Genomic DNA, 24,783 nt, shown 5'->3' on the forward strand with positions numbered 1-24,783 from the left:
GCAAACTTGCTTATATTCATGCTAGCTAATTAAATCAATTTAAGAACTTGAGAATACCCCTTTAATTGTTTTTAAAGCAGTATCTTTCCTATTTTTTCCTATAGATGCAGGAGAATAGCTATGTATATATAAATAATGTACATGTATATATGGATAAATAAACAGAGAGATATATAGATTTACTTGTGCCAAATACTACATAAGATGAAACTTGAACTGTTACTGTATTTGAAAATATTTAACTTTTTCTTTCTTTAGTTCCTGAAATATGAGAGCTGCAATATTCTTACACTAAATGAAATAGATCAAATTCTTGATGAGGCAGCAGATTTAAAACTTATGGACCTTCCGCAAACTGTTTTGCAGGATTTGCAAATTTTCTTGCTTCAGGTTAGAATTTAACATTAATTTCTTATAATTGTTACTTGTAATTTATTTACCTTTTCCTAATAGAGGATTTCAGACCATTTTCACACTTTGTGGCCTCCTCGTCAGAGCACAGTTCTCTGCCTTTGTCCCTACACTACAAATACAACACTCATACATTTGTATAGTGCTTTTCTCACAGTGGACTCAAGGCACACTTATACTGTAGATGCTGCTGAGCCACAATAGTATGTTTCAGTTTATCTTTTGAATAACTGGGACTTGCTTTCCCTTCCACCTATTCACAGCTCCTCTTCATCATATTCCCTCCCCACAATTTCTCTTCATCATATCTCCCTACAGCACAGCTCCTCTTTGTCATATTCCCCCCTACACACAGCTCCTCTCATCATATTCCCCCCCACACACAGCTCCTCTCATCATATTCCCCAGACACACACAGCTCCTCTTCATCATATTCTCCCCCACACACAGCTCCTCTTTGCCATATTCTCCCCCACACACAGCTCCTCTTTGCCATATTCTCCCCCACACACAGCTCCTCTTCATCATATTCTCACCCACACACAGCTCCTCTTTGCCATATTCTCCCCCACACACAGCTCCTCTTTGCCATATTCTCTCCCACACACAGCTCACAGCTCCTCTTTGCCATATTCTCCCCCACACACAGCTCCTCTTTGCCATATTCTCCCCCACACACAGCTCCTCTTTGCCATATTCTCTCCCACACACAGCTCCTCTTTGCCATATTCTCCCCCACACACAGCTCCTCTTTGCCATATTCTCTCCCACACACAGCTCACAGCTCCTCTTTGCCATATTCTCCCCCACACACAGCTCCTCTTTGCCATATTCTCTCCCACACACAGCTCCTCTTTGCCATATTCTCTCCCACACACAGCTCCTCTTTGCCATATTCTCCCCCACACACAGCTCCTCTTTGCCATATTTTCTCCCACACACAGCTCCTTTTCATCATATTTTCCCCCACACACAGCTTCTCTTTGCCATATTCTCCCCCACACACAGCTCCTCTTTGCCATATTCTCCCCCACACACAGCTCCTCTTTGCCATATTCTCCCCCATACACAGCTCCTCTTTGCCATATTCTCCCCCACACACAGCTCCTCTTTGCCATATTCTCTCCCACACACAGCTCACAGCTCCTCTTTGCCATATTCTCCCCCACACACAGCTCCTCTTTGCCATATTCTCCCCCACACACAGCTCCTCTTTGCCATATTCTCTCCCACACACAGCTCCTCTTTGCCATATTCTCTCCCACACACAGCTCACAGCTCCTCTTTGCCATATTCTCCCCCACACACAGCTCCTCTTTGCCATATTCTCCCCCACACACAGCTCCTCTTTGCCATATTCTCTCCCACACACAGCTCCTCTTTGCCATATTCTCTCCCACACACAGCTCCTCTTCATCATATTCTCCCCCACACACAGCTCCTCTTTGCCATATTCTCTCCCACACACAGCTCCTCTTTGCCATATTCTCTCCCACACACAGCTCCTCTTTGCCATATTCTCCCCCACACACAGCTCCTCTTTGCCATATTCTCCCCCACACACAGCTCCTCTTTGCCATATTCTCCCCCACACACAGCTCCTCTTTGCCATATTCTCCCCCACACACAGCTCCTCTTTGCCATATTCTCCCCCACACACAGCTCCTCTTTGCCATATTCTCCCCCACACACAGCTCCTCTTTGCCATATTCTCCCCCACACACAGCTCCTCTTTGCCATATTATCCCCCACACACAGCTCCTCTTCATCATATTCTCCCCCACACACAGCTCCTCTTTGCCATATTCTCTCCCACACACAGCTCCTCTTTGCCATATTCTCCCCCACACACAGCTCCTCTTTGCCATATTATCCCCCACACACAGCTCCTCTTCATCATATTCTCCCCCACACACAGCTCCTCTTTGCCATATTCTCTCCCACACACAGCTCCTCTTTGCTATATTCTCTCCCACACACAGCTCCTCTTTGCCATATTCTCCCCCACACACAGCTCCTCTTTGCCATATTCTCCCCCACACACAGCTCCTCTTTGCCATATTCTCTCCCACACACAGCTCCTTTTCATCATATTCTCCCCCACACACAGCTCCTTTTCATCATATTCTCCCCCACACACAGCTCCTCTTTGCCATATTCTCTCCCACACACAGCTCCTCTTTGCCATATTCTCCCCCACACACAACTCCTCTTTGCCATATTCTCTCCCACACACAGCTCCTCTTTGCCATATTCTCTCCCACACATAGCTCCTCTTTGCCATATTCTCCCCCACACACAGCTCCTCTTTGCCATATTCTCCCCCACACACAGCTCCTCTTTGCCATATTCTCTCCCACACACAGCTCCTTTTCATCATATTCTCCCCCACACACAGCTCCTCTTTGCCATATTCTCTCCCACACACAGCTCCTCTTTGCCATATTCTCCCCCACACACAGCTCCTCTTTGCCATATTCTCTCCCACACACAGCTCCTCTTTGCCATATTCTCTCCCACACATAGCTCCTCTTTGCCATATTCTCCCCCACACACAGCTCCTCTTTGCTATATTCTCTCCCACACACAGCTCCTCTTTGCCATATTCTCCCCCACACACAGCTCCTCTTTGCCATATTCTCCCCCACACACAGCTCCTCTTTGCCATATTCTCTCCCACACACAGCTCCTTTTCATCATATTCTCCCCCACACAGCTCCTCTTTGCCATATTCTCCCCCACACACAGCTCCTCTTTGCCATATTCCCCCCCACACACAGCTCCTCTCATCATATTCCCCAGACACACACAGCTCCTCTTCATCATATTCTCCCCCACACACAGCTCCTCTTTGCCATATTCTCCCCCACACACAGCTCCTCTTTGCCATATTCTCCCCCACACACAGCTCCTCTTCATCATATTCTCACCCACACACAGCTCCTCTTTGCCATATTCTCCCCCACACACAGCTCCTCTTTGCCATATTCTCTCCCACACACAGCTCACAGCTCCTCTTTGCCATATTCTCCCCCACACACAGCTCCTCTTTGCCATATTCTCCCCCACACACAGCTCCTCTTTGCCATATTCTCTCCCACACACAGCTCCTCTTTGCCATATTCTCCCCCACACACAGCTCCTCTTTGCCATATTCTCTCCCACACACAGCTCACAGCTCCTCTTTGCCATATTCTCCCCCACACACAGCTCCTCTTTGCCATATTCTCTCCCACACACAGCTCCTCTTTGCCATATTCTCTCCCACACACAGCTCCTCTTTGCCATATTCTCCCCCACACACAGCTCCTCTTTGCCATATTTTCTCCCACACACAGCTCCTTTTCATCATATTTTCCCCCACACACAGCTTCTCTTTGCCATATTCTCCCCCACACACAGCTCCTCTTTGCCATATTCTCCCCCACACACAGCTCCTCTTTGCCATATTCTCCCCCATACACAGCTCCTCTTTGCCATATTCTCCCCCACACACAGCTCCTCTTTGCCATATTCTCTCCCACACACAGCTCACAGCTCCTCTTTGCCATATTCTCCCCCACACACAGCTCCTCTTTGCCATATTCTCCCCCACACACAGCTCCTCTTTGCCATATTCTCTCCCACACACAGCTCCTCTTTGCCATATTCTCTCCCACACACAGCTCACAGCTCCTCTTTGCCATATTCTCCCCCACACACAGCTCCTCTTTGCCATATTCTCCCCCACACACAGCTCCTCTTTGCCATATTCTCTCCCACACACAGCTCCTCTTTGCCATATTCTCTCCCACACACAGCTCCTCTTCATCATATTCTCCCCCACACACAGCTCCTCTTTGCCATATTCTCTCCCACACACAGCTCCTCTTTGCCATATTCTCTCCCACACACAGCTCCTCTTTGCCATATTCTCCCCCACACACAGCTCCTCTTTGCCATATTCTCCCCCACACACAGCTCCTCTTTGCCATATTCTCCCCCACACACAGCTCCTCTTTGCCATATTCTCCCCCACACACAGCTCCTCTTTGCCATATTCTCCCCCACACACAGCTCCTCTTTGCCATATTCTCCCCCACACACAGCTCCTCTTTGCCATATTCTCCCCCACACACAGCTCCTCTTTGCCATATTATCCCCCACACACAGCTCCTCTTCATCATATTCTCCCCCACACACAGCTCCTCTTTGCCATATTCTCTCCCACACACAGCTCCTCTTTGCCATATTCTCCCCCACACACAGCTCCTCTTTGCCATATTATCCCCCACACACAGCTCCTCTTCATCATATTCTCCCCCACACACAGCTCCTCTTTGCCATATTCTCTCCCACACACAGCTCCTCTTTGCTATATTCTCTCCCACACACAGCTCCTCTTTGCCATATTCTCCCCCACACACAGCTCCTCTTTGCCATATTCTCCCCCACACACAGCTCCTCTTTGCCATATTCTCTCCCACACACAGCTCCTTTTCATCATATTCTCCCCCACACACAGCTCCTTTTCATCATATTCTCCCCCACACACAGCTCCTCTTTGCCATATTCTCTCCCACACACAGCTCCTCTTTGCCATATTCTCCCCCACACACAACTCCTCTTTGCCATATTCTCTCCCACACACAGCTCCTCTTTGCCATATTCTCTCCCACACATAGCTCCTCTTTGCCATATTCTCCCCCACACACAGCTCCTCTTTGCCATATTCTCCCCCACACACAGCTCCTCTTTGCCATATTCTCTCCCACACACAGCTCCTTTTCATCATATTCTCCCCCACACACAGCTCCTCTTTGCCATATTCTCTCCCACACACAGCTCCTCTTTGCCATATTCTCCCCCACACACAGCTCCTCTTTGCCATATTCTCTCCCACACACAGCTCCTCTTTGCCATATTCTCTCCCACACATAGCTCCTCTTTGCCATATTCTCCCCCACACACAGCTCCTCTTTGCTATATTCTCTCCCACACACAGCTCCTCTTTGCCATATTCTCCCCCACACACAGCTCCTCTTTGCCATATTCTCCCCCACACACAGCTCCTCTTTGCCATATTCTCTCCCACACACAGCTCCTTTTCATCATATTCTCCCCCACACAGCTCCTCTTTGCCATATTCTCTCCCACACACAGCTCCTCTTTGCTATATTCTCTCCCACACACAGATCCTCTTTGCCATATTCTCCCCCACACACAGCTCCTCTTTGCCATATTCTCCCCCACACACAGCTCCTCTTTGCCATATTCTCCCCCACACAAAGCTCCTCTTCGTTATGTCCCCCACCCACACACACAGCTCCTCTGCACTGCAGCAGCAGCGTGATGATGACCACATCACACTGCTGCACATCGTGGAAGAGGCTGATGAGCACTCCTCTGCTCTATCCCTGTCCTGGCGTTTAACACAAATGCGCATCAGAAAATACACAAATACAGCTGAACACAGGAAGATGGGAACTGAATTCTCCTCATTCTCTGCAGACCACATATCTTTCGGCAGGCCGCACCAAGAGCAGTATGCAGCCCACGAGCCGCATGTTGTGCATGCCTGCTCTAGAACTCTCCTCCAATATCTTTCTTTGAGGCTGTTAGGCTCTTTAATGACAACCATTCTGTATAGCAGAAAGTAAATTAACTTCCAGGATGCGCAAGTATTCCCCTACGACTCTCCTGTTCAGTTCATTTATCTTATTTAGAAAAATGTGCATCTCTAAAAGCTGTGATTAATTGCAGTTCCCCAGCAAATTTTGTTTATTCGAAAGTGGAAAAAGAGCTTGGTTCACCTTTGCTAAAATTAGGTTTTCCTATGAAAGTCACTGATCTTGATAATATACCGTACCTCTAACACAGGGTGTAGTGAAATAGATCACTAAGGAGAAGTCACTGCACATATTGCGGATTCCATTGCGGATTTTTCCGCGCCGATTCTATGGATTTACCGCGGATTTTGTGTGGATTTCATCTGCGTTTTTTACACCTGCGGATTCCAATTATAGAAACAGGTGTAAAACGCTGCGGAATTTTACGCAGCATGTGCACTGCGGATCCGCAGCCAAATCCGCAACGTGTGCACATACCCTCAGAACAAATGTATGGCTTTATTAGTGAATTTAGACATTTTACTCATATTATTCAGTCTGAATAATTTATGACTGCCCTATTGATGTGGTTTTTATTTTTTTAGTCGTTTATATAGCACCACCATATTCCACAGTGTTTTACAGACATTATCGCTATCCCCAAAAAAGCTGGAGAAATTTATATATATATATATATATACCTATGATTTTGACTGTAATAATCATCATTTTACAGTTTACAGTGCATGCAGTTGATTTCTACATGTCATAATTATCATATACTAAAAATGAATATTGATACAAAAAATTATAATAAAAAAATACATAAACAATATAGAATTTATGAGTACAATGTGATTTGATCCACGGGTGAAAAAAGAAGCCGGATAATAGGTCAGGACATGGTGGTAAAATGAGAAAAACTAAGATGTTTTGTCCAGTGTTGGAAATTCATGAGAGACACATATCAACTGGTACCTCTAAATTGAGATAGAACTCTGTGTGAGATAGTGGTAGGAAAATCATCCAATAAGGGAGCAGTAGTCCAGTGTCTATCAAGAAGTGCCAGTAGATCTATGATGAACGCTATGTATATTAAAAGTATAACAAGTAGGAGGAGTATTTACCCATTATATCTGTCAATCCTGCCTGAAATGCGGCCTCGTTCCCCAACCCGCATTTCGTGTCTATGTCGCTTCCTCAGGGGGTGTGGCTTAAGTGTGGCAGCTGTCCGAAATAAATACTGCACAGTTCTGGTCACATGATCGGACAACTGCCAATCAAATGTTTTGTTTCCACGCGTAGGCACACACCTGTTCCGGAATCCAATCTCCTCCCATCCCCTCAGACACCCCTGTCATAGTCACGTGAGGCGGCAGGTGTCAGGCTGCTCATCACGTAGGCATGGACAGGACAATGAAAGGGATGAGACGAGAGGGAACCCGAGACATGGCGCATGTAAAAAATAGGTGAAGTGATGGTGAAGTGTTGGTGAGTATAGTGTGAAAGAGAAATGCCTTATGTGATGTACCAATATATTTTTGCTTGTGGCAGTGTGATTGAATGTATTATTGCTAAAGTGCTGTAAACTATTATGTGAAAGATATTATGTACTAAAGTGCTTGTGGTAAATTACTGACATCCCACAATCAACATTATTCATTGATATGTAGTGTCCTTATATATGTGAGACGAATTAAAACATAAATGTTCTTTTAGCATTAGACATCCTTGGCTGGCCTATAGAAAATACAGAAAAAATACAACACTAAAAAAGGAAAAAGAGAGGGAAAATATGGCATGCATGAAAGTGTGTCATATTCATTTATAGCATACAGCAGGGAGATATTAGAGAGCTTTATATATGCGGTTTTATATATGTGGTTTTGGTGTGCTTATTGGACCATCTGGTGGACATTTGAAACAACTGATGAGACTATTGACAAGAAATGAAGAAAGTGAGGATTCTACTGCCATAAATGAATATGATACGCTGGTCTGGTAAGAGAAAGAAGGGGACTATGGGGGGCACTCCCAGGATGAACGTTGGTTCCTACCCCATTAGCTAAAGACCCGGCTTGTTTATCTGTCCTGCTTGACCTCCCATTCCCGACATCGGCTTCGTGTATTAATCCTGGACTGCCTGCCCCGACTTCGCACCTCTGACTATGCCTCTGTCTTGCCCTTCTGTACCTCTTACCATGTATCTGACCCTCCGGCCAACTGTTGCAGTCCCGGAGACTGCCCTAGAGTGGTACCTGGCAACTACCCATGTCCAAACCTATCACCTACCTACCACCAGAGGCTCTAACAAAAACCAGGTAGTCGCTTAGGAACGCCCCTCCAGGGTAAGTGAGGCTGATGGCACAGTGAGTCCACACCCACCAGGGTTACACTAATATACAAAAGCACCTCATATAGAGAATCAGTCACAAAAGTAGTAACCACATAATATATAGTGGCAGATATAAAAGCAATATCCACAGAGTGTCAATCACAAAAATAATATCCTCAATGTACAGTTTAAGTAAAAAAAATACCACCCCCAAATGTCATCATCGTGCAACATAGTGCAATTATTTTGCATCCCACCTACACATTTCTCACATTTCTCATCTCCTTTTCTAGAACACCGGGTCTCCTGCTCATCCTTCCTGCTCCTTTTCAGATCCATGTCTTCCTCCCGATCCACCTACCTTGCTTTCTCACTTCCCTGCTTGCCATCTTTCTCCACTTTTGGCTTTCTCTGCCACTTTCTTTTTGTCTGCTGTCTTTTCCTCTCCTCTTCCTGCTCCATGAGAGTTGAGGTCCAGCTTATATGTGAGGCTTTCTCACTCGCTGTTTGAGTAGGGATGGTTATAAATGGGGTAGGCTTCCCTGAATTCCTCTCCTCCCCTCAACAGTGGTCCACAGTGGAGGACATGTTTGAAATATCCAGGGAGGTGGAGCATGTTAAGTGTGTGTGTCAAAAGAGTTTTCCAATTGCACAAAAAATATAAGCAAAAAATGTGATGTTAACAAGCTCTTAGTTGCCCAATGTTTCCTAAAAAATAATATATCTAGGGTTGAGCATTGTTTAAAGTCATGAAATATTACTTACATCCTTGATAGTTAAAGGGTTAAATCTACATTTTATAAACATTTAATTCAACATATTGTTGCATATATGTAGCTTTACCTTCTGTTTTATAGTTACAGGACAAGCATATTCCAAATGATCCAGCTAAGAAAGCAGTAATGCAAGAACTTATGAAAAATATTAACAGTATTCCAAAGAGTTCAGTTTCAACGCCTATGCTGTATCCTTCCATATTGTTAAAGAGAACATTAGACAGCTAAAAGATGAGGAATACATATTACAATAGAATTGAGAGTCAACAGAAAGATTTTAACCAGATAATACGATACCAAGTTAGTTAAGTCCTATAATACATCAGAAAAGTTACTGGTGTTTCCCATTCCAGTGCTATAGACTATGGCTACAATGTAGAGCAGTCTGTCTGCAGCCACTGGGTCAGCAGGGAATGATTGTAAGTTTCAAAACTGTAAATGCTGCTCCATAAAGGAAGTTATAATTTGAGAATCCATTTTAAGTCAAACAGTTTAATTGATGCTCAATTGTAGGTCAGGATATTGAAGCTACACATTCTTACTACTAGCAGCTAAAATTTGCTTTTAGACATTTAACAAATATGTCTAATTGATTTGGGTCCCATTTCTGGAACCCACACCTATTTCCTGAACTAGAACTCATTTCCTGCCTGATGAGATAGGAACTTGCCACTGCATCAGGAGAATTAATGGAGAGATAGCTGCTCGTGTCCACAACTCTATCCACTCAAAATTTATAGTAATATTTGCCAAGCTAAAATATATATATATATATATATATATATATATATATATATATATATATATATATTCATTACATTTTTACTATAAGGTGGGAAAATAAGTATTAGACTGACTATTTTGCAAGTTTTCCCATCTACAATGAATGTAGAGGTCTGTAATATTTATTGTAGGTACACTTCCACTGTGAGACAAAACCTTTAAAAAAAATCCAGGTAATCACATTGTATGATTTTTACATAATTAGCATTAGGGTTGAGCGAAACGGATCGTTCATTTTCAAAAGTCGCTGACTTTTGGCACAGTCGGGTTTCATGAAACCCGACCCGATCCCTGTGTGGGGTCGGCCATGCGGTACGCGACTTTCGCGCCAAAGTTGCATTTTAATTACGCGAAAAGCGCCATTTCTCAGCCAATGAAGGTGGACGCAGAGTGTGGGCAGCGTGATGACATAGGTCCTGGTCCCCACCATCTTACAGAAGGGCATTGCAGTGATTGGCTTGCTGTCTGCGGCGTCACAGGGGCGATAAAGGGGCGTTCCGCTATGTTACTGCTGCTGATCTGAGCATAGGGAGAGGTTGCTGCCGCTTCGTCAGAAGCAGGGATAGCGTTAGGCAGGGTCCATTAACCCCCAAACCGCTTGTGCTGTAGCGATTTCCACTGTCCAACACCACCTTTTGTTTGCAGGGACAGTGGAAGCTACATTTTTTTTCCTCAGCGCTGTAGCTCATTGGGCTGCCCTAGAAGGCTCCCTGATAGCTGCATTGCTGTGTGTACGACGCTGTGCAAACCAACTGCTTTTTTCAAAGCACAAATCCTGTTGTTCCTTCCTTTCTGCACAGCTATCTTGTTTGTTTGTCCACACTTTTTATTTAATTTGTGCAGCAGTCCACTCTTTGTTATTGCTGCCTGCCATACCTTGCTGAGATTACTGCAGGGAGATAGTAATTGTAGGACAGTCCATGTTTTTTTTTTCTAATTCTCCCTAAAAAAAAAATAGTGGGAGATTAAGATTGGCATTTCTGCTAGAGTGCCAGTCCTGTGTGTGCCATCTCTCTCCAATTTTGGGGCACAGAAAGCCTAGTGTGTAACACTGGGCCTGATTTCTTGGCAATTCTCCCTAACAAAAAAATGTAGTGGGATATTAAGATTGGCGTTTCTGCTAGAGTGCCAGTCCTGTGTGTGCCATCTCTCTCCAATTTTGGGGCACAGAAAGCCTAGTGTGTAATACTGGGCCTGATTTCTTGACAATTCTCCCTAACAAAAAAAAAGTAGTGGGAGATTAAGATTGGCATTTCTGCTAGAGTGCCAGTCCTGTGTGTGCCATCTCTCTCCAATTTTGGGGCATAGAAAGCCTAGTGTGTAATACTGGCCCTGATTTCTTGGCAATTCTCCCTAACAAAAAAAAGTAGTGGGAGATTAAGATTGGCATTTCTGCTAGAGTGCCAGTCTTGTGTGTGCCATCCCTCTCCAATTTTGGGGCACAGAAAGCCTAGTGTGTAATACTGGCCCTGATTTCTTGGCAATTCTCCCTAACAAAAAAAAGTAGTGGGAGATTAAGATTGGCATTTCTGCTAGAGTGCCAGTCCTGTGTGTGCCATCTCTCTCCAATTTTGGGGCACAGAAAGCCTAGTGTGTAATACTGGGCCTGATTTCTTGACAATTCTCCCAGAAACAAAAAAAAAGTGGGAGATTAAGATTGGCATTTGTGCTTGAGTGACAGTCCTGCGTGTGTGGCATCTCTCTCAAATTGTGGGCCACAGAAAGCCTAGTGTCTGCAATACTGCTTTTTTTTTGGTTTTTAATTCTCCCTTTAAAAAAAAATATGGGAGATTAATATTGGCATTTGTGCTTGAGTGCCAGTCGTGTGTGCCATCTCTCTCAAATTGTGGGCCACAGAAAGCCTAGTGTCTGTTTTTTTTTATTTTGGTTTTTAAATTCTCCCTGAAAAAAAAAATAGAGGGAGATTAATATTGGCATTTGTGCTTCAGTGCCAGTCCTGCGTGTGTGGCATCTGTCTCATTTTGTGCCACAGAAAACCGAGTGTGTAACATTGTGCCTGATTTTCCTTGCAGTCTCACCCACCTATAAAGGGATATCTAAATCCTACAGAAGTTTGAGTTCACCTTGTAAGTTGTTTTACAGTAACAAATACCGTTACTTTGGTTACGTTTTTAAAACAATGAAGAAGTCTGTTGGAAGAGGTCATGGCCTTGGGCGTTCATTGCCAGCTGGTAATGATGGTAGTGGTGGTGGAGCATCAGGTGGTCGTGGGAAAAACAATATAGCACCTAAGTCTCGAGCTGTGGAGCCAGGTTCATCGTCTGGCTACACAAGGCCTCGAACGCTCCCTTTTCTGGGAGTAGGAAAACTGCTTTTAAAGCCGGAGCAGCAAGAGCAAGTTTTGGCTTTCCTTGCTGACTCAGCCTCTAGCTCTTTTGCCTCCTCTTCTGAAACTGGTAAATGTAAAAGCAGTGCGTCGTTAGTGGATGTTCATGCTCAGGGACAAGTCGCTCCATTGTCCTGTTCAGCAAAAACAACAACAGAGAAGGATGCGTCAAGCGACACAACGGGTTACTCCATGGAGCTCTTTACACATAGCGTTCCTGGGTTAGAAAGTGAAACAGTTAACAGGCCATGCCCATTACAAGTTGAATCGGACATGGAGTGCACAGATGCACAGCCACAGCCAGATTACTATGCTGTTCCTTTGACTCAGACCACCACATTGCCCTCGCAGTGTACTGATCCAGAATCAGACCCTGATGAGACTATGGTGCCCCGTCACAAACGCTATACCACCGGCTTACACGGTAACACAGACGAAGTTGCACATGAGATAGAAGAGGAGGTCATAGATGACCCAGTTGTTGACCCCGATTGGCAGCCATTGGGGGAACAGGGTGCAGGCGGCAGTAGTTCTGAAGCGGAGCAGGAGGGGCCGCAGCAGTCATCAACATCGCAACAGGTTCCATCTGCCGGGCCCGTATCTGGCCCAAAACGCGTGGCAAAGCCAAAACCAGTTGGAGGACAGCGTGGCCATCCGGTTAAAGAAGCTCAGTCTGCAATGCCTGAAAAGGTATCCGATGCTAGAAAGAGTGCAGTCTGGCATTTTTTTAAACAACATCCAATTGATCAGCGCAAAGTCATCTGTCAAAAATGTTCAAATACCTTAAGCAGAGGTCAGAATCTGAAAAGTCTAAATACAAGTTGCATGCATAGACATTTAACCACCATGCATTTGCTGTTATGTTTGCTAATGACAGGTGTTATGAAGGCAATCCAGAAACACAGTGTGCTTAGCGATCAGAGCGCACACAGTGATCTGACAAATACCCAAAAATACAAGAACGAGCTCTGAGACGTGGAAACTCTGTAGACTGCACACCTGATCCTATCCTAAACACAACTAAAAGCGGCTGTGGATTGCGCCTAACAACTACCTAGGCAACTCGGCACAGCCTAAGAAACTAGCTAGCCTGAAGATAGAAAAATAGGCCTGACTTGCCCCAGAGAAATTCCCCAAAGGAAAAGGCAGCCCCCCACATATAATGACTGTGAGTAAGATGAAAAGACAAAACGTAGGGATGAAATAGATTCAGCAAAGTGGGGCCCGATATTCTAGGACAGAGCGAGGACAGTAAAGCGAACTTTGCAGTCTACAAAAAACCCTAAAGCAAAACCACGCAAAGGGGGCAAAAAAAAAACCACCATGCCGAACTAACGGCACGGCGGTACACCCTTTGCATCTCAGAGCTTCCAGCAAAACAAAAGACAAGCTGGACAGAAAAAAAGCAACAAAAAAGCAAAAAGCACTTAGCTATACAGAGCAGCAGGTCACAGGAACAATCAGGAGAAGCTCAGATCCAACACTGAAACATTGACAAGGAGCAAGGATAGCAGCATCAGGCGGAGTTAAGTAATGAAGCAGTTAACGAGCTCACCAGAACACCTGAGGGAGGAAGCTCAGAAGCTGCAGTACCACTTGTGACCACAGGAGTGAATTCAGCCACAGAATTCACAACAGTACCCCCCCCTTGAGGAGGGGTCACCGAACCCTCACCAGAGCCCCCAGGCCGACCAGGATGAGCCGCATGAAAGGCACGAACAAGATCGGAAGCATGAACATCAGAGGCAAAAACCCAGGAATTATCTTCCTGAGCATAACCCTTCCATTTAACCAGATACTGGAGTTTCCGTCTAGAAACACGAGAATCCAAAATCTTCTCCACAATATACTCCAATTCCCCCTCCACCAAAACCGGGGCAGGAGGCTCAACAGATGGAACCATAGGTGCCACGTATCTCCGCAACAACGACCTATGGAATACATTATGTATGGAAAAGGAGTCTGGGAGGGTCAAACGAAAAGACACAGGATTGAGAACCTCAGAAATCCTATACGGACCAATAAAACGAGGTTTAAATTTAGGAGAGGAAACCTTCATAGGAATATGACGAGAAGATAACCAAACCAGATCCCCAACACGAAGTCGGGGACCCACACGGCGTCTACGATTAGCGAAAAGTTGAGCTTTCTCCTGGGACAAGATCAAATTGTCCACTACCTGAGTCCAGATCTGCTGCAACCTATCCACCACAGAATCCACACCAGGACAGTCCGAAGACTCAACCTGTCCTGAAGAGAAACGAGGATGGAACCGAGAATTGCAAAAAAATGGAGAAACCAAGGTAGCCGAGCTGGCCCGATTATTAAGGGCGAACTCAGCCAACGGCAAAAAGGACACCCAATCATCCTGGTCTGCAGAAACAAAACATCTCAGATATGTTTCCAAGGTCTGATTGGTTCGTTCGGTCTGGCCATTAGTCTGAGGATGGAAAGCCGAGGAAAAGGATAGGTCAATGCCCATCCTACCACAAAAGGCTCGCCAAAACCTTGAAACAAACTGGGAACCTCTGTCAGAAACAATATTCTCAGGAATGCCATGCAACCGAACCACATGCTGAAAGAACAAAGGTACCAAATCAGAGGAGGAAGGCAATTTAGCCAAGGGCACCAGATGGACCATTTTAGAAAAGCGATCACAGACCACCCAAATGACTGACATCTTTTGAGAAACGGGAAGGTCAGAAATGAAATCCATCGAAATATGTGTCCAAGGCCTCTTTGGGACCGGCAAGGGCAAAAGCAACCCACTGGCACGAGAACAGCAGGGCTTAGCCCTAGCACAAATCCCACAGGACTGCACAAAAGTACGTACATCCCGTGACAGAGATGGCCACCAGAAGGATCTAGCCACTAACTCTCTGGTACCAAAGATTCCAGGATGACCAGCCAACACCGAACAATGAAGTTCAGAGATAACTTTACTAGTCCACCTATCAGGGACGAACAGTTTCTCTGCTGGACAACGATCAGGTTTATTAGCCTGAAATTTTTGCAGCACCCGCCGCAAATCAGGGGAGATGGCAGACACAATGACTCCTTCCTTGGGGATACCCGCTGGCTCTGATAAACCCGGAGAGTCATTCACAAAACTCCTAGACAGACCATCCGCCTTCACATTTTTAGAGCCCGGAAGGTACGAAATCACAAAGTCGAAGCGGGCAAAAAATAACGACCAACGGGCCTGTCTAGGATTCAAGCGCTTGGCAGACTCGAGATAAGTCAAGTTCTTATGATCAGTCAATACCACCACGCGATGCTTAGCTCCTTCAAGCCAATGACGCCACTCCTCGAATGCCCACTTCATGGCCAGCAACTCTCGATTGCCCACATCATAATTACGCTCAGCGGGCGAAAACTTCCTGGAAAAGAAAGCACATGGTTTCATCACTGAGCAATCAGAACCTCTCTGTGACAAAACCGCCCCTGCTCCAATCTCAGAAGCATCAACCTCGACCTGGAACGGAAGAGAAACATCTGGCTGACACAACACAGGGGCAGAACAAAAACGACGCTTCAACTCCTGAAAAGCTTCCACAGCAGAAGACCAATTAACCAAATCAGCACCCTTCTTGGTCAAATCGGTCAATGGTTTGGCAATGCTAGAAAAATTACAGATGAAGCGACGATAAAAATTAGCAAAGCCCAGGAACTTTTGCAGACTTTTCAGAGATGTCGGCTGAATCCAATCCTGGATGGCTTGGACCTTAACTGGATCCATCTCGATAGTAGAAGGGGTAAAGATGAACCCCAAAAATGAAACTTTCTGCACACCGAAGAGACACTTTGATCCCTTCACAAACAAAGAGTTAGCACGCAGGACCTGAAAAACCATTCTGACCTGCTTCACATGAGACTCCCAATCATCTGAGAAGATCAAAATGTCATCCAAGTAAACAATCAGGAATTTATCCAGATACTCACGGAAGATGTCATGCATAAAAGACTGAAACACAGATGGAGCATTGGCAAGTCCGAACGGCATCACTAGATACTCAAAATGACCCTCGGGCGTATTGAATGCAGTTTTCCATTCATCTCCTTGCCTGATTCTCACCAGATTATACGCACCACGAAGATCTATCTTAGTGAACCAACTAGCCCCCTTAATCCGAGCAAACAAGTCAGATAACAATGGCAAGGGATACTGAAATTTAACAGTGATCTTATTAAGAAGGCGGTAATCAATACACGGTCTCAGCGAACCATCCTTCTTGGCTACAAAGAAGAACCCTGCTCCCAGTGGTGATGACGATGGGCGAATATGTCCCTTCTCCAGGGATTCCTTCACATAACTGCGCATAGCGGCGTGTTCGGGCACGGATAAATTAAATAATCGACCTTTAGGGAATTTACTACCAGGAATCAAATTGATAGCACAATCACAATCCCTATGCGGAGGTAGAGCATCGGACTTGGGCTCTTCAAATACATCCTGATAATCAGACAAGAACTCTGGGACCTCAGAAGGGGTGGATGACGAAATCGACAAAAATGGAACATCACCATGTACCCCCTGACAACCCCAGCTGGATACCGACATGGAATTCCAATCCAATACTGGATTATGGGTTTGTAGCCATGGCAACCCCAACACGACCACATCATGCAGATTATGCAACACCAGAAAGCGAATAACTTCCTGATGTGCAGGAGCCATGCACATGGTCAGCTGGGCCCAGTACTGAGGTTTATTCTTGGCCAAAGGTGTAGCATCAATTCCTCTCAATGGAATAGGACACCGCAAAGGCTCCAAGAAAAACCCACAACGTTTAGCATAATCCAAATCCATCAGATTCAGGGCAGCGCCCGAATCCACAAACGCCATGACAGAAAACGACGACAAAGAGCATATCAAGGTAATGGACAGAAAGAATTTGGACTGTACAGTACCAATGACGGCAGACCTAGCGGACCGCTTAGTGCGCTTAGGACAATCAGAAATAGCATGAGTGGAATCACCACAGTAGAAACACAGACCATTCAGACGTCTGTATTCCTGCCGTTCAACTCTAGTCATAGTCCTATCGCACTGCATAGGCTCAGGTTTAACCTCAGGCAGTACCGCCAAATGGTGCACAGATTTACGCTCGCGCAAGCGTCGACCGATCTGAATGGCCGAAGACAAAGACTCATTCAAACCAGCAGGCATAGGAAATCCCACCATGACATCCTTAAGAGCCTCAGAGAGACCCTTTCTGAACAAAGCTGCCAGCGCAGATTCATTCCACTGAGTGAGTACTGACCATTTCCTAAATTTCTGACAATATACTTCTATATCATCCTGACCCTGGCACAAAGCCAGCAAATTTTTCTCAGCCTGATCCACTGAATTAGGCTCATCGTACAGCAATCCGAGCGCCAGGAAAAACGCATCGACACTACTCAATGCAGGGTCTCCTGGCGCAAGAGAAAATGCCCAGTCTTGAGGGTCGCCGCGCAAAAAAGAAATAATAATCAAAACCTGTTGAATAGGATTACCAGAAGAATGAGGTTTCAAGGCCAGAAATAGCTTACAATTATCTTTGAAACTTAGAAACTTAGTTCTATCTCCAAAAAACAAATCAGGAATAGGAATTCTTGGTTCTAACATAGATTTCTGATCAATAGTATCTTGAATTTTTTGTACATTTATAACGAGATTATCCATTGAAGAGCACAGACCCTGAATATCCATGTCCACACCTGTGTCCAGAATCACCCAAATGTCTAGGGGAAAAAAAAAAGTGAACACAGAGCAGAAAAAAAAAAAAAAAATGATGTCAGAACTTTTTCTTTCCCTCTATTGAGAATCATTAGTTGGGCTCCTTGTACTGTTATGTTTGCTAATGACAGGTGTTATGAAGGCAATCCAGAAACACAGTGTGCTTAGCGATCAGAGCGCACACAGTGATCTGACAAATACCCAAAAATACAAGAACGAGCTCTGAGACGTGGAAACTCTGTAGACTGCACACCTGATCCTATCCTAAACACAACTAAAAGCGGCTGTGGATTGCGCCTAACAACTACCTAGGCAACTCGGCACAGCCTAAGAAACTAGCTAGCCTGAAGATAGAAAAATAGGCCTGACTTGCCCCAGAGAAATTCCCCAAAGGAAAAGGCAGCCCCCCACATATAATGACTGTGAGTAAGATGAAAAGACAAAACGTAGGGATGAAATAGATTCAGCAAAGTGGGGCCCGATATTCTAGGACAGAGCGAGGACAGTAAAGCGAACTTTGCAGTCTACAAAAAACCCTAAAGCAAAACCACGCAAAGGGGGCAAAAAAAAACCCACCGTGCCGAACTAATGGCACGGCGGTACACCCTTTGCATCTCAGAGCTTCCAGCAAAACAAAAGACAAGCTGGACAGAAAAAAAGCAACAAAAAAGCAAAAAGCACTTAGCTATACAGAGCAGCAGGTCACAGGAACAATCAGGAGAAGCTCAGATCCAACACTGAAACATTGACAAGGAGCAAGGATAGCAGCATCAGGCGGAGTTAAGTAATGAAGCAGTTAATGAGCTCACCAGAACACCTGAGGGAGGAAGCTCAGAAGCTGCAGTACCACTTGTGACCACAGGAGTGAATTCAGCCACAGAATTCACAACAATTTGCAAGCCTGGACTAACTACCAAACGTCCCTTAAGGTTGTAGCACCCTCGGACAATGAAGCTAGTCAGCAACGCTAGACTCGAACAAAGACGACCCAGGAAAACATACTCTGAAGGGAGGTAAGAACATTTCTAAAACAATCCACAGTGAGGAGATTGGAACAAAACAAAATCCTCTAAACTGCATGCTCGCAAACGCCAGAAGCCTGACAAACAAGATGGAAGAACTAGAAGCAGAAATATCTACAGGTAACTTTGACATAGTGGGAATAACCGAGACATGGTTAGATGAAAGCTATGACTGGGCAGTCAACTTACAGGGTTACAGTCTGTTTAGAAAGGATCGTAAAAATCGGAGAGGAGGAGGGGTTTGTCTCTATGTAAAGTCTTGTCTAAAGTCCACTTTAAGGGAGGATATTAGCGAAGGGAATGAGGATGTCGAGTCCATATGGGTTGAAATTAATGGAGGGAAAAATGGTAACAAAATTCTCATTGGGGTCTGTTACAAACCCCCAAATATAACAGAAAGCATGGAAAGTCTACTTCTAAAGCAGATAGATGAAGCTGCAACCCATAATGAGGTCCTGGTTATGGGGGACTTTAACTACCCGGATATTAACTGGGAAACAGAAACCTGTGAAACCCATAAAGGCAACAGGTTTCTGCTAATAACCAAGAAAAATTATCTTTCACAATTGGTGCAGAATCCAACCAGAGGAGCAGCACTTTTAGACCTAATACTATCTAATAGACCTGACAGAATAACAAATCTGCAGGTGGTCGGGCATTTAGGAAATAGCGACCACAATATTGTGCAGTTTCACCTGTCTTTCACTAGGGGGACTTGTCAGGGAGTCACAAAAACATTGAACTTTAGGAAGGCAAAGTTTGAACAGCTTAGAGATGCCCTTAATCTGGTAGACTGGGACAATATCCTCAGAAATAAGAATACAGATAATAAATGGGAAATGTTTAAGAACATCCTAAATAGGCAGTGTAAGCGATTTATACCTTGTGGGAATAAAAGGACTAGAAATAGGAAAAACCCAATGTGGCTAAACAAAGAAGTAAGACAGGCAATTAACAGTAAAAAGAAAGCATTTGCACTACTAAAGCAGGATGGCACCATTGAAGCTCTAAAAAACTATAGGGAGAAAAATACTTTATCTAAAAAACTAATTAAAGCTGCCAAAAAGGAAACAGAGAAGCACATTGCTAAGGAGAGTAAAACTAATCCCAAACTGTTCTTCAACTATATCAATAGTAAAAGAATAAAAACTGAAAATGTAGGCCCCTTAAAAAATAGTGAGGAAAGAATGGTTGTAGATGACGAGGAAAAAGCTAACATATTAAACACCTTCTTCTCCACGGTATTCACGGTGGAAAATGAAATGCTAGGTGAAATCCCAAGAAACAATGAAAACCCTATATTAAGGGTCACCAATCTAACCCAAGAAGAGGTGCGAAACCGGCTAAATAAGATTAAAATAGATAAATCTCCGGGTCCGGATGGCATACACCCACGAGTACTAAGAGAACTAAGTAATGTAATAGATAAACCATTATTTCTTATTTTTAGTGACTCTATAGCGACAGGTTCTGTTCCGCAGGACTGGCGCATAGCAAATGTGGTGCCAATATTCAAAAAGGGCTCTAAAAGTGAACCTGGAAATTATAGGCCAGTAAGTCTAACCTCTATTGTTGGTAAAATATTTGAAGGGTTTCTGAGGGATGTTATTCTGGATTATCTCAATGAGAATAACTGTTTAACTCCATATCAGCATGGGTTTATGAGAAATCGCTCCTGTCAAACCAATCTAATCAGTTTTTATGAAGAGGTAAGCTATAGGCTGGACCACGGTGAGTCATTGGACGTGGTATATCTCGATTTTTCCAAAGCGTTTGATACCGTGCCGCACAAGAGGTTGGTACACAAAATGAGAATGCTTGGTCTGGGGGAACATGTGTGTAAATGGGTTAGTAACTGGCTTAGTGATAGAAAGCAGAGGGTGGTTATAAATGGTATAGTCTCTAACTGGGTCGCTGTGACCAGTGGGGTACCGCAGGGGTCAGTATTGGGACCTGTTCTCTTCAACATATTCATTAATGATCTGGTAAAAGGTTTACACAGTAAAATATCGATATTTGCAGATGATACAAAACTATGTAAAGCAGTTAATACAAGAGAAGATAGTATTCTGCTACAGATGGATCTGGATAAGTTGGAAACTTGGGCTGAAAGGTGGCAGATGAGGTTTAACAATGATAAATGTAAGGTTATACACATGGGAAGAGGGAATCAATATCACCATTACACACTGAACGGGAAACCACTGGGTAAATCTGACAGGGAGAAGGACTTGGGGATCCTAGTTAATGATAAACTTACCTGGAGCAGCCAGTGTCAGGCAGCAGCTGCCAAGGCAAACAGGATCATGGGGTGCATTAAAAGAGGTCTGGATACACATGATGAGAGCATTATACTGCCTCTGTACAAATCCCTAGTTAGACCGCACATGGAGTACTGTGTCCAGTTTTGGGCACCGGTGCTCAGGAAGGATATAATGGAACTAGAGAGAGTACAAAGGAGGGCAACAAAATTAATAAAGGGGATGGGAGAACTACAATACCCAGATAGATTAGCGAAATTAGGATTATTTAGTCTAGAAAAAAGACGACTGAGGGGCGATCTAATAACCATGTATAAGTATATAAGGGGACAATACAAATATCTCGCTGAGGATCTGTTTATACCAAGGAAGGTGACGGGCACAAGGGGGCATTCTTTGCGTCTGGAGGAGAGAAGGTTTTTCCACCAACATAGAAGAGGATTCTTTACTGTTAGGGCAGTGAGAATCTGGAATTGCTTGCCTGAGGAGGTGGTGATGGCGAACTCAGTCGAGGGGTTCAAGAGAGGCCTGGATGTCTTCCTGGAGCAGAACAATATTGTATCATACAATTATTAGGTTCTGTAGAAGGACGTAGATCTGGGTATTTATTATGATGGAATATAGGCTGAACTGGATGGACAAATGTCTTTTTTCGGCCTTACTAACTATGTTACTATGTTACTATGTTACATCCCTTCCGTCACTGTAAGTCCACCATTTTCCGCACCACCTGCAGTATCTGTGCATGTTTCGTTGCCAGGCCAAAGCAGTCAGGGTCAGGGAATCACCAGTTTCGTAGTAGGAAACACTGCATCTAGGGCACCGGCAAGAATACCGTCTCCAACCGTCTCTCAGTCTGCCATGTCCACCGGCATCCCCGCTAGTTCTACGATCTCCAGCTCTCCAGTCCAGCTCACCCTACATGAGACTCTCGTTAGAAAAAGGAAGTACTCATCCTCGCATCCGCGTACACAGGGTTTGAACGCCCACATAGCTAGACATAATCTCGTTAGAGATGATGCCTTACCGGTTAGTTGAAAGCGAAGCTTTCAAAGCCCTGATGGACTACGCTGAACCACGCTACCCAGTCGACACTTCTTTTCGAGAAAAGCCATCCCAGCTCTCCACCAGCATGTTAAAGAGCGCATCGTCCATGCACTCAGGCAATCTGTGAGTACAAAGGTGCACCTGACAACAGATGCATGGACCAGTAGGCATGGCCAAGGACGTTACGTGTCCATCACGGCACACTGGGTGAATGTGGTGGATGCAGGGTCCACAGGGGACAGCAATATTGGGACAGCCCTGTCTAGCCCACGGTCTAGGAAACAGTTGGCTGTAGCCGTTCGCCCCTCCTCCTCCTCCTTGTCCTCCTGCAGAAGCGAGAGCTCATCCACACACCGCAGTCGCACAACCACTCCATCCGCAGCTGCCACTGTTGCACACCAGGTGTCCCATTATGGGGCAGCTACTGGCAAGCGTCAGCAGGCTGTATTGGCTATGAAGTGTTTGGGCGACAACAGACACACCGCGGAAGTTCTGTCCGAGTTCTTGCAGAAAGAAACGCAATCGTGGCTGGGCACTGTAGATCTTGAGGCAGGCAAGGTAATGAGTGATAACGGAAGGAATTTCATGGCTGCCATCGCCCTTTCCCAACTGCAACACATTCCTTGCCTGGCTCACACCTTAAACCTGGTGGTGCAGTGCTTCCTGAAAAGTTATCCGGAGTTATCCGACCTGCTCCTCAAAGTGCGTGGACTTTGCTCGCATATCCGCCGTTCGCCCGTACACTCCAGCCGTATGCAGACCTATCAGCGGTCTTTGAACCTTCCCCAGCATCGCCTAATCATCGACGTTGCAACAAGGTGGAACTCCACACTGCACATGCTTCAGATACTGTACGAACAGAGGCGGGCTGTTATGTATTTGTGGGAGGATACACATACACGGGCAGGCAGTAGGATGGCAGACATGGAGTTGTCAGGTGTGCAGTGGTCGAAGGTACAAGACATGTGTCAAGTCTTTCAGTGTTTTGAGGAAAGCACACGGCTGGTAAGTGCAGACAACGCCATAATAAGCATGAGCATCCCCCTAATGCGTCTGCTGATGCAAAGTTTGACGCACATAAAGGAGCAGGCGTCTGCAGCAGAGGAAGAGGAAAGCCTTGATGACAGTCAGCCATTGTCTGGTCAGGGCAGTGTACAGGATGAGGTAGCGGGCGAACAGGAGGAGGAGGACGAGGAGGATGATGGGGATGAGTATTTTTTTAATGAGGAAGCTTCTCCGGGGCCACTGGAAATTGGTGGCGTGGCAAGGCCGGGTTCTGGTTTTTTGAGGGACACAAGTGACGTAGATTTGCCTGAAACTGCCCCTAAACCCAGCACAACCGCAGATTTGACAACTGGAAATTTGGCCCATATGGCGGATTATGCCTTACGTATCCTCAAAAGGGACACACGCATTATTAAAATGATGACCGATGACGATTACTGGTTGGCCTGCCTCCTTGATCCTCGCTATAAAGGCAAATTGCAAAATATTATGCCACATGAGAACTTGGAACAAATATTAGCAACCAATCAACTCTTGTTGACCGTTTGATTCAGGCATTCCCAGCACACAGCGCCGGTGATCGTTCTCACACGAGCTGCAGGGGGCAGCAGACCAGAGGTGTTAGAGGTGCACAAATCAGAAGTGGCGTTGGACAGAGGGGTTTTCTGACCAGGTTGTGGAGTGATTTTGCTATGACCGCAGACAGGACAGGTACTGCAGCATCAATTCAAAGTGACAGGAGACAACATTTGTCCAGTATGGTTGCTAACTATTTTTCATCCCTTATTGATCTCCCTCAACCGTCATTCCCATTTGATTACTGGGCATCCAAATTAGACACCTGGCCAGAATTGGCAGAATATGCATTGCAGGAGCTTGCTTGCCCAGCAGCTAGTGTGCTATCAGAAAGAGTATTCAGTGCTGCTGGTTCAATATTAACCGAAAAAAGGACTCATCTGGCTACCCAAAATGTTGATGATCTAACCTTCATTAAAATGAACCACTACTGGATTTCGAATTATTTTGCCCCACCTTTCCCGGCTGACACCTAGCTTTCCAATGAAAAGGTCTTGCTTCAGTACTGCTCTGACTGAGTTTTCCAATCTCGTAATTTGCAGCAGCTGTTTGTCCAGCATACAACATGTTTACACCTCCCTAAATGGCCAAACTCCCCCCACGGGGCCGTGGTCTCGCCACTTGGCGCAAGCACCCGTGAGAGTACCGTTTGTCTGAAGAGGTGGGTGTGCTGTTGTGAATTCTGTGGCAGAGCTCCCTCCTGTGGTCACAAGTGGTACTTCGGCTGATTCTCTCTGTGAGCTTCCGTTGGTGGAGGAGAGTGGTACTGCGGCTTCTGAGTTTCCTTCCTCAGGTGATGTGGTGAAGTCGTTAGGTGCTGCTCTATTTAACTCCACCTCGTGCTTTGATCCTGGCCTCCAGTCAATGTTCTAGTATTGGACCTGTTTCCTCCTGGATCGTTCCTGTGGCC

General features: G+C 45.3%; 1 long non-coding RNA gene across 1 annotated transcript in view; it reads left to right on the plus strand.

Moving 5' to 3' along the window:
• Positions 1-274: 274 nt before the first annotated feature.
• LOC138647120 (uncharacterized) overlaps positions 275-24,783 on the plus strand; it is a 41,480-nt gene continuing 16,971 nt past the window's right edge. The window contains exons 1-2 of the long non-coding RNA XR_011314886.1: positions 275-390; positions 9,192-9,298. This is a non-coding gene — a long non-coding RNA (uncharacterized lncRNA). The remainder of the gene's footprint in view (positions 391-9,191; positions 9,299-24,783) is intronic.

This window comes from Ranitomeya imitator, chromosome 8, assembly GCF_032444005.1.
Source record: "Ranitomeya imitator isolate aRanImi1 chromosome 8, aRanImi1.pri, whole genome shotgun sequence".
Taxonomy (NCBI): Eukaryota; Metazoa; Chordata; class Amphibia; order Anura; family Dendrobatidae; genus Ranitomeya; species Ranitomeya imitator.